The 11259-nt window shown below is 38.4% G+C and overlaps 1 non-coding gene across 1 annotated transcript; it reads right to left on the reverse strand.

The window, feature by feature from the left end:
• Positions 1-1243: 1243 nt before the first annotated feature.
• LOC122044645 lies at positions 1244-1349 on the reverse strand. The gene has a single exon (XR_006129675.1). It is a non-coding gene; the product is annotated as a small nucleolar RNA R71 (small nucleolar RNA).
• Positions 1350-11259: the final 9910 nt, after the last annotated feature.

Here is an 11259-nt window from a genome sequence, read left to right on the forward strand (position 1 = left end):
ACATTCCCTTAAAAGGAAAAATAATCCTTCAGGAACTGCTGCTCTCATAGAGAGAGTGCTCTAGATCGTATACTCGAGGGGCCCTGTGACAAGGATAACCCGTTCACGGACGTCTAGGACATTCTTTTGAAAGGAGAGGCAATTCCTCCATAAGGAAGTAGGAAATCATACCAAACTACCTTTATCCTTATTGTTATCTACTAGACATGTATCCCTGTGATCTATCGAGGTGCCCTCATGACAAGGGGGTTAACTGTTACAGGATTTCATAGGGATCGTCTCTATTCGATACTTAGGGATATTGACCAATCTAACTTCCTACAAGAGTATGGACATAGAGGGTAGAAACTAAGCAATCTATGTAGTATCTCCTAGTATTACAATGAAACTGAAATCCTAGAATCCATCTTCCGAAGCTCATTCCCTCCAAGATCTCTTCTCTCTCTCTCTCAACCTTCTTTCTCTCTTTAATAACACTCGGTAGTTCGCAAGCGCCAAAGCCAACTATCGGCCGTCTAGATAACTTACTTTGTGACATCTCTAGTGCTTAATCAACAGTCCCTGTGGGTTTGACAAATCTTTTATATTACTGACGACGAAATCGTACACTTGCGGTTGCGTAATAAGTTTTTGGCGCCATTGCCGGGGACTGTTCGCATTAACATTAGCAGATTTGCAATTTAGTTAATCTAGACTTGTGAATAGTTTTTGTTTTTTCATTTTCATTTTTCAAAAAAAAAAAATCTACATTTTCTTTTTTGTCTTTAAATTCTGCATTTTTTTTCATATAGCATTTTATTTCTTATCTTTCATTTTTTTTCTTTTTAATTCTTCTCATAATTTTTTTTCTTAGATACCATGAACACTAACATGTTAAGCAGGTCCTTAAGATATTTCTCTGCACCCATTTCTGCAAGATTTTTATCTCCTATTGTACAACCTCATATTGAAGCAGAAAGTTTTCAACTAGACGCAGAGTTAATTTCCATGATACAAGGTCATAAGTTTGGAGGAGAAGTATTAGAAAGTTCATATCTACACCTTGAGAGATTTTTAGAGCTTTGTGATATGGTGGACTATGAAGGAGTGTCAGCGGATACAGTTCGATTGATGACATTTCCTTTCAGTATCAAGGATAAAGCAAGGACTTAGTTATATTCTCTCCATCCTCAAAGCATTACAAGTTGGGAACCATTGGAGCATCAATTTCTGAATCATTTTTTCCCTTCAAGCAGAACAATCTACATGAGGAGTTGCATCACAATTTTTACTCAGGCATATGGAGAATCGTTATTTAAAGCATGGGATAGGTTCAAGAGTCTACAAAGACGATGCCCTCATCATGGTTTGGAAAAATGGCTTACCCTGCACATATTCTATAGGGGAATTTCTTTCTCAGATAAATGTTATTTGGATTCATCAGCTGGAGGTTCTTTTATGAATAAAAGTGTGGACGAAGCATATACATTAATTGAACAAGTGACATTGAATCTCCAAGAATGGTCAGATAAAAGTTGGATGGAATCTCCTTCAAATATTCAAGAAGTGCAAGTCGTAAATACAAGATAGCCTGTCAAACAAAATGCAATCCAACCACCCAAGAATGTCGAAATTCAGAAGTTACATAATGTGGAGTTCAAACATTTGGGGGCAAGGATTGAGAGCATAGTTTCAAAATGGTTCAAAGAAGATCCCCCTCCTACACAAATAAGATCTAGTGAAAATTGTAATGATATTAAGTTGAGAAGGGGAAAGAGTTATGAAGAACTTCTGAAGCAAGAACTCAGTTCCATTTCTCCAGGAAGTTCCCAAGGGCCACACGTACCCTTCCCTCAACGGCTGATCACACCATTACTAGACAAGCAGTTTGAACCTCTACCAGAAGCTCAACCATTCCCAAGACCTTCACTAAGGGTTCATTTTCCACAAAGGCTAGTGGGAGTCAATGAATGTAAAGATCTTAGCAAATTTTGTGATCCAAATATGGTTGAGTGTAGATTTCTGGATGTATATGTAGATGAGAACTCTTCAGATGAGGATTGTGATGATAATACAGTGGATAACAAGTTTTCAGATCTACCTTCTGGGTTTACAGGGTGTTATGATGAAATTGAATTTTCAGATAATGAATGTGATGTGGTAGATTACTTTAAAATTGCAAGTGAAGTTATCGATACCCCTATAGTTGATTCTCCTATTGAAGATATAGACGTTGGTTTATTTTTCGATGCTTGTGTTGATAATGATGATTTGGAAGGAAGTGTAGGGAGTTGTGGTGTGGAAACAACATCTCAAGAATCACCTCCTTTATCCACACAACCTTTAAAGATTATGAGAGTTGTAAGAATTGAACATGTTGTGGATCCATGTGTAGGGACTTGTGCAGAGTCCCAAGAATCACCACCTTAGAAAGTACCAACACCAGAGCCAGAGCCAGAGCCAAAGCTAGAGCCAGAACCATCATTTGATTCAGAGGAAGTCACATCCACATGTTTAGACATTTCAGGTACCTCTCAGCAAAGTAAGGTTAATATTTCTTGTGATCTTTTGGAAAATTTTATAGAGGTACCTGCCATTGACTTTGTTGGATGTGATTTAGTTTTTATTTCTTATCCTGCATATCTTAATATGGTTATGGCTCTATCTTATCTAATACGTTTGCGGGAGATTTGTATTTTCTTTGCATGTGCAGATTTTCATGGGGCCTATAATTGGAAGCTCGATTTGAACCGTCTTCGGCCTCCTGAAAGAATTTCTAAGAAGACAAAGTTGGAGAGAGCGATTCTTCACTTTTTGATGAAAACTCCCTCCATAATAAGAGCCCTTAGTAGGAGGGTTCTAAAATATCTTACCCCTCCAAGATCGAGATTTAGATGAATCTAATGAGGTGGTCGAGCTAATGACCTTAAACAAGCGCTTCTTGGGAGGCAACCCAAGTTCAACCCTGTTTTCATTTTAGTTTCAGTTTGTTTTTACTTCATTGATAATAAATCATATGCTCTTCTTAATTTTTCTTGTCTATCTTATTTTCGTAGATTTCAAAGTTGTGGAGGAATGTGAGCATTGGATAGAGGAGTATCTTCAAAAACATGAATGTCAATGATTTGGAGCTCATCAATTGGTAACTTCTCTTACTTTAAATCTCCTCCACATTGTTTTTAGTTTTCATTGGGACAATGTAAAGTTTAAGCTTGGGGGATGCATTAGATGCATTTAGTTTGGTTCAGTTTTTGCTTATTTCTTTTTTTGTTTTGCATAATAAAATTTTTGCTAGTTGCATCCTACATCACATCATGAGTGTTTGCTCCTTATTGCAAAATACTAGCACGTCTATTCTAGATTCCATGTGGTTTATGTTCCTTATGGTGCTAGTATATTTAGTAATCTATCTTTTTCTATCTAATGATAGCATGAAGTGAGCAATATTTTACTATAAGAGTTTAAGTATTGACCTTGTTTTAGGATCTCTATACACTATGCCTATTTTTGATGGTTGATAACTCTAAAATAGTCATGATTCATAGAATTGGACTAGTACTTGTGCTTCTATGGTGACCTCTCAACTACATTTTGGTTACTGGATAAAATCAGATCATGTAAGCTCATTTGGAAAAATCAATCCCATAAAAAAAATAATAATAAAAAAAAATTGAAGGTTTGTTCAAGTTTGACACTTTGCAAACATTCAAAGAAAAAAAATGAATAAGGGATAAAAAACAATTGTCGTGAGTGGAAACTAGTAATTCACCCTTTTAAAACCGAGTTAGGTTACTGGGAAATGAATGCTATGTTTCTCTTGATACTGAGTATTCCTTTGAGACCTTGTGTAGACGATGCATAATATTTTTGAGAGGAACGAACCTTGCATGTGGCAGGTAAGTGTCTATCGCCGGAAGCATAAGGAACACAATTTTATGACGACTTGACTAGACTTAGGGATTGAAACTTGATAAATCTAGGTCACTTTTGCACTAAGCACGGAGGACTACTACTTAGGTCATACTTAAAATACTTTTGTATCTTGCTCACCAATGAAATCATTTGATAGAATTAGATTGACTTGCTAGAGATTATGATGCACTATCTAACCACATGAATCTAGATTGCGGATTTTGCTTGAGGACAAGCAAAGGTTCAAGTCTGGGGGTGTGATGTGCACAAATATTATGATCATTTATGCATGTTTTAGCGCACATTCACGTACTTTATGCATATATATTCGTTGCATGATTGCCTCTTTCACCTTGTATTCATTATATATACTCTTTTGTTTGGATATTTGCTCTTTGTTTGGTTTTGTGTTGGCAAAAACAACTTTCGGAGCTAAAATAGCGACTATCGACGCACCGAAACAAGCCAGAGGACACGACCGTGCAACCTTGGCACGGCCATGCGGCCAGGACAGAGGAGGATCATCACACAACCGTGCATCCTTGCACGGCCGTGCCACCCCACCCCGAGGCCAAGCAGCACACGGTCGTGCCAAATGGCACGACCGTGCCAACATTCCAGAGCTTGAGAAGGTCAAGACCGTGTGAATCCACACGGCCGTGTGACCTCGGCAGAGATGAAGAAGGCCACGGCCATGCAACCTCGCACGGTCGTGTGACTCAATCCGAGAGGAAGCTGTGTGAGGCCATGTGGATTCCACACGGCCATGCGACGAAGAACGCGGGTCGTGCCACGCCAAAACAGAGCTGTGCTGAATTCTGGGCAGATTGCAGACCAATCATAATTTGGCCATAACTTTGTATTCCATTGGAGTTTCAGGATGTTCTTTATACCAAAACGTAGTTAACTTCAAGATCTACAACTTTGCTTTAGATCTAACAGAGAGAAAGAATTGTTTTCCCGTGCTAAATGGCATGGCCGTGCCTCCCAACCGCGGGTTCAACTGGACCTCCGCCCAGACTGCAGATCAAACTTCGAACCGCCATAACTTTCAGGTCGGTTTGACCCATGGCTCGATCCAAGTATCAGATTGAAGATAATTTCAAGGGATACAACTTTGGTTCAGGGTAAATCACAAGAAAACCTGGTTTAATGGGTGAAAAATCTGGTTTACCAGAAGCCTATAATCATGGTTTTCCTGGGCAGCATGGAGGAGGTATAAAAGGGTCAAGAACCTTATTCTTTGATCATCTTTGGTTCGAGACTTCATCCCACTCCTTAGGAAAGAGTTTTTTCCTTCAGGGGAGACCCTAGAGCTTCATCCATTGATGTCTCTCGATGTTCCGTCCATCTCCAGAGCAAGGAGGCATCCCCAAGACATCGGAAATCTCGGCAAGCATTGCTTCTTCCCTTCTTTCTCATATCAAGGGTTGTAAGTATGTTCTTCTTTACATTTTGGGGTTGTTCTTCCCCCACTATGGAGTAGACATCCTCTTCTAGGATTAGGAAGTATTTGTAATATGATGAAGATGCAGAACTATGCAGAATCGCTATATTTCTACTCAATGACTCATTTATGCCTTGTTCAATTGATGAATTGTGCGTGTGTAATATATTTATATCTATTTCTATGCTTTGATTGATTGATGTGGAGGATTGTTGATCCCGCTAGGGGATGCCTTAGAGCGTATTTCCAAGGTACCCTAGTGACAGTGGTAACCCTTTCCAAACGTCTAAGACGTTCCCTTAAAAGGAGAAACAATCCCTCAAGAACTGCTGCTATCGTAGAGAGAGTGCTCTAGATCGTATACCTGAGGAGCCCTAGTGACAAGGGTAATCCGTTCACGGACATCTAGGATATTCTTTTGAATGGAGAGACAATTCCCCCTTCTTTTCTTCTTCCTTAACCTCTAGTAGTCTAGGATCTATAGACTCATCGCCGGCTACTAGAGGTTAAGGAAGAAGAAAAGAAGACTCTAGGGTTGCAAATACAGAATCTATCCTCTAAATTGAATGTTGAAGCAACCTTAAAAGACAAGGCCATTTTGGATGCTACTCTCAGATCCTCTCTCCTAGAGCATTTTCAAACCTTACACCCCAAGTCCCTAAACTCAGCTCAAGAATTAGCTTCTCAGAATTTTGAGATATTACAACTGCAAGAGAAGCTAAAAGCTCAAGATTCAGAAATAGATTTCTTATCCAAGGAGCTGAACACACCAAAACAGACAGGGCTAACTTTAAGGAGAAAGTAGAATGCCTTGTATCAGAATTACAGGATTACAAGGCGGGCGAAGAAGATCACTGGGAAAGCCGAGGCTTACAATACCTAGCTTCCCCTGAATTTGGAACTGAGTTTGCTGAGCACATCATAGGGACTATGACCCATTTGACTAATGGAATCCTTAGGCAATTACGAGAAGGGGGATTCTTACCCAGAGAACCTCCTCCTCAATTTATAGACTTACGGCGGCTTAACAAAGAATTACCCAAGAACTTGGTTAGTAGTTTTAAATGAAACTTCGGCGGCTAGACTGGTTATGAACAAAACTATTTGTGTCAAATGTTCTTTACTTGTTCTGATATTATATTTATGAGGTCCACCATTATCTGGTTGACCGATATCTATATATTTTCTAAACTACTTTGAGTAAACCTGCAAACGTACATCTAGAGTGAATATATAATAATCAAAGTATTAGAAGCGGACTTGTAAAATAACTAGTTGGATGTATGTAAAATATATTTCTTCATTGTAAGTAAATAGTCGAAAGTTGGGACTTACCTGTTGGTTGTCTCCTGATACTTGCCTATCCTCAAAACTACTCCTGCTTTACTTATAGCCCATAAGAGATGATGAATGATTAATCAGGTGAAATAATTACGAGATAGCATAATCTCAGAAGTGAGCACATAATGATTTAGGTGGTCAATAGTAAGCATCCTTCTTTACCGATTTCACTTGAGAATATACTTGTATGAATAAATGATGTGTGCAAATATAATGATCATTTACGCATGTTTTAGCGCACATTCATGGACTTTATGCTTATATATTCATTGCATGATTGCCTCTTTTGTCTTGTATTCATTATATATATTCTTTTGTTCGGATATCTGCTCTTTGTTTGGTTTTGTGTTGACAGGGATGACTTTCGGAGCAAAAATGACGATTATCTACGCACCGAAACAAGCCGAAGAACACGACCATGCAACACACAGCCGTGTGACTACACAGAAGGGAGCAGTGCATAGCCGTGCACCTTTTCACGGTCGTGCAGCCATGGCAGAGGCAAAATAGCACACGGTCGTGCATCATTGCACGACCGTGCCACCCCCAGGCCGAGATGAAGGAATGCCCGGTCGTGCATCCTTACACAATCGTGCAACCCCGCCAGAGGGAGAGAAGAACAAGGTCGTGCTATCTTGACACGACCATGTCACCGCGACCAACCCTAGTGTTATATAAAGGGTTTTTAACCTATTTGCATTGGGGGGGGGGGGGCGAGCCGTAAGGGCAGAGTTCGTTTTGGAGCCATTCTACGTTGTCTCGGAGCCCTGTCCCATGATCTTCCACCACCACATCAACTCCAGAAGTAGAGAATCAGATTCGGAGGCCACTCATCGTCATTGGAATAAGCATACTCTCTCTTCCTCGCTCTATCTAAAGATTGTATGTTTATTTACATCATGTCTTTGAGCGTTTCTCTGATACTTATGGAGTAGACCCTCTGTTCTAGGAGTAGGGAGTAGTTGAGGGTTGGTTTGATGTAAAACTCACAGTTTATCTATTCACGTTGGATGATCTTTCATGTCTTGTTTCAACTGCTTATCGCATGATTGTGTAGAACTTGTCGACCTCGCATAGGAATTGTTTCTAGATCGTACACCCGAGGTGCCCTAGTGACAGGGGTAACCCATTCACGAACATCTAGGGCACTTCCCTGAAAGGAGAGGCAAATTCTCCTTAAGGAAATGAGAGACCGCACTCATCTCTTAACCGCTATTCTTAACCTACCAATTAGAGTCGTTTCCTTTAGATTCACTGAGGCACCCTAATGACAGAGGTAAATCGTAACAGGCTTTCTTAGGAATCTTATTCCTCTTGGTGTTTAAGTGTAGCCGCTTTAGTTTCCAGCAACTGCATGGTAAAGGACAACGAGGATAGGATAAATTGTGACACATCAATACCACCATAACGAAACCGACCTCCTAGAATACCTCGTAACCAAGTGAATACTTTGACTTTCTAGCCTTGGATTCTCTTTCCCAACCTCTCTCTTTAGATTATTCGAAGTCATTGGTAACTTAGCTAACCCTAAGTGAACAACTTCTAGTGCTTATAACCAGTCCCTGTGGGATCGATATTTTTATTACTGACGACGAATCCGTGCACTTGCGGAATCGTAACAAGTTTTTGGCACCGTTGTCGGGGACTGCGTCTATAACATTAGCATATTCATATTGGATTAGACTAGGTTTTATTTTCTTTATTTACTGCATTTTTATTCTTTCCTCTTTCATTCCTTATTTCGTATTGCCGTATTCTGTACCTGGTTTTTACATGCAACGAGCTAACCTTTCAGGGAAGCTTCTTCTGTTCGATCCAGAGATTGACTGTAAGACCCACAAAATTATAAGATAAGTATATGGGTGTTAGTTGCTTTAGAGCATAAAAGTTAGAAGAATCAAAAAGAAAAAAAAAATAAGAGAAATAAAAGAAGAGGTGAAGGTTTGAACCTTGAACCTCTCATAAAGGATAGAAATAAAATTATGTATGATAACCACTAGGATAATGAATAACATGTGAATGGGAAATGATGGAAATTGTAGTTAAAAGTAAAGATATAATTAAGTGAGGGAACAAGAGAAAATCAAGTAGCTTTCTTCCTCTTGTTTAACTCTTGGTTAAGAAAAGGAGTAGCAAAAGACAAGTTGTCTTTCTTCCTTCTTTCTTCTCTATTTTCGTGGAGTTTAAGAGAACAATGAAGAGAAGAGTTAAGGGGAAGGAATGAGGACATATTCTCATTAGAAAAATACATGCATGAATTAAGGAGGAAAGGAAGCAAAGTTCAGCTTTGTAACTTCCACCCACTTAGCATAAAAATGAAAGGAACTAAAGGATTTCATTTTTTTCCTTCTCCCTCGCCCTTGCCAAAACTAGAAGCCTCCTCCCTCATTTCCACAAGCCAAGTTTAGGTTTCTCCCTAAGAGAAAACTAAACTACAAGAAGGAGCCTTCAAGATGTACCCTTCCAAGCAAGAGAAATCAAAAGGAGTGCTAGAAGAAGAAGCTCCCTTCTTCCTCTTCACCAAGGGTACCAATTCTTTAAAGATTAACAAGTGAACACTAGGTAAGCTTCCCCTCACCTGTGGTACAATATTTTATATGGTTTTCTATGAAGATAGATCGCTTAAAAACCTAGGACTTGCTTTATAAACAAAATTCGTCCAAAACAAGAAGAAGAGCCTAAGAAATTTGTAACTAGATATGCTCATTATTTTTCTTGTGACATGTATTTTATGTAAGAGGTTAATCTAAGGTTTCCATGCTAGAATAAATAATGAAAACTTAGATCCATAAGTCTTAGACTCTCGGCCAAGCATGAACAAGAGGACTAGGTAAGTTTAAGACTCAAACTAAGCATGTTTCCTTATTCTTGTGTTATGTACCCTATGATAATGATGTTGTTAACTTTTTCTCTTACTTGTATGTTGTTTGAAACTCCATTTCCATGCTCATGAATGTTCGGCCATGGAAGAACTAAAGGCCTAGGAGAGTTTTAAACCTAAGACTAAGCATGTTAAGATTTTTCCTAAGACAAGATATGAAGCTAAAATGTTATGCCATGATTGTAGGTTAGTTATGAATCTTATTTCATGCATATGAAGATTCAGTTATGATGAGATTTGAAGTCTAGGAAAGTTTAAACCAAGGCTAGGAGGCTCATGACCTTCTTGATAAAATGATATGAAACTAGTTGATGTTTTTTTTTATGGTTGCTTGTTATATAGAATTTTGGTTACATGTAACTTTCGGCCACACTAAGTTTTAAAGCTAGGATGTGTAGATTTTTAACTAGGTTTACTCATGTTGTTCCTTGTTATGATGCCATGAAAATTGTGTAGGGTTTCCATACTTTTATGCCATATGAAAAAACAAAACCAAACTTACATGTTTCGGCCACCTTTGGATTAAAGGCCTAGGAAAACTTAGAACCCAACTTATATATGTTCATGATGTTTCTTGTGGTAAGTACTATGAAAGGTAGTTGTGGTTTCCATGCTCTTATGCCACTAGAAACTTAGTTTCATGCTTGATAGGTTTCGGCCAATACTAGTGTAAAGGCCTAGAGAAATTTTGAAACCAACCTACATATGTTCATGATGTTTCTTGTGATAAGTACTATGAAATGTAGTTGTGGTTTCCATGCTCTTATGCCACTAGAAACTTAGTCCCATGCTTGATGTGTTTCGGCCACTACAAGCTTAAAGGCCTAGAGAAAATTTAGAACCCAACTTATATATGCTTATGATGTCTTGTGATGTTTGCTATGAAATGTAGTTGTGGTTACCATGCTCTTATGCCACTAAGAAAAAAAAAAAACCTAGTTCCATGATTTATAGGTTTCGGCCACCTTGAGTTAATGGGTCTAGGAAATTTGAAATTTAAAACAAATGTGCTTATGTTGTTTCTCATGAAAATGTATAAGATATTGGCTTAAGGTTCAACACTTCCATGCTACTTGTAACCTAGAATGAGACATGCTAGGGTTCGGCCATGATAAGATTAGGAGCTTAAGGAACTTAGAACCCAAACTAAATATGCTTAAGTAGTTCCTTATGAAATATGATATGATATGAGCTTAGGGTTTACATGTTTGCATGTTGCTTAGAACTTGATTGCTCTTCATGAAAGGTTTCGGCCATGAAAGAATTAGAAACCTAGGAGGGCTTAAAAATTTAGGTTAACATGTTTATGACTTTTTCTTATGCTAGTATGTGAAGATAACATGAGATTGTTTTTTTTATGTTTGTATGTTGTCTAGAGATCATGCCTCTACTCATGACTTTCGGCCATATGGGTTTAGTGACCTAGATGTACCTCACATGCTATGAATGAATCAAGAGATGTTATTTAATGATTCCATGAATGGTTATGTCTTTTTATGATAAGTGATATGCTCTTTTATATATGCTTATGATCCATGTATGTGCTATGTGTTCAATCATGCATGCTTTAGGATATGATAAAATGATATGTTCATTATGCAAGCTTATGATTCATGCATGTGCTGTGTGCCCAAATATGCATTCTTTATGATATGCTAAGTGATATGTTCATGATGTATGCTATGATTCATGCATGTGC

Source organism: Zingiber officinale, chromosome 2A (assembly GCF_018446385.1).
Source record: "Zingiber officinale cultivar Zhangliang chromosome 2A, Zo_v1.1, whole genome shotgun sequence".
NCBI classification, from domain to species: Eukaryota; Viridiplantae; Streptophyta; class Magnoliopsida; order Zingiberales; family Zingiberaceae; genus Zingiber; species Zingiber officinale.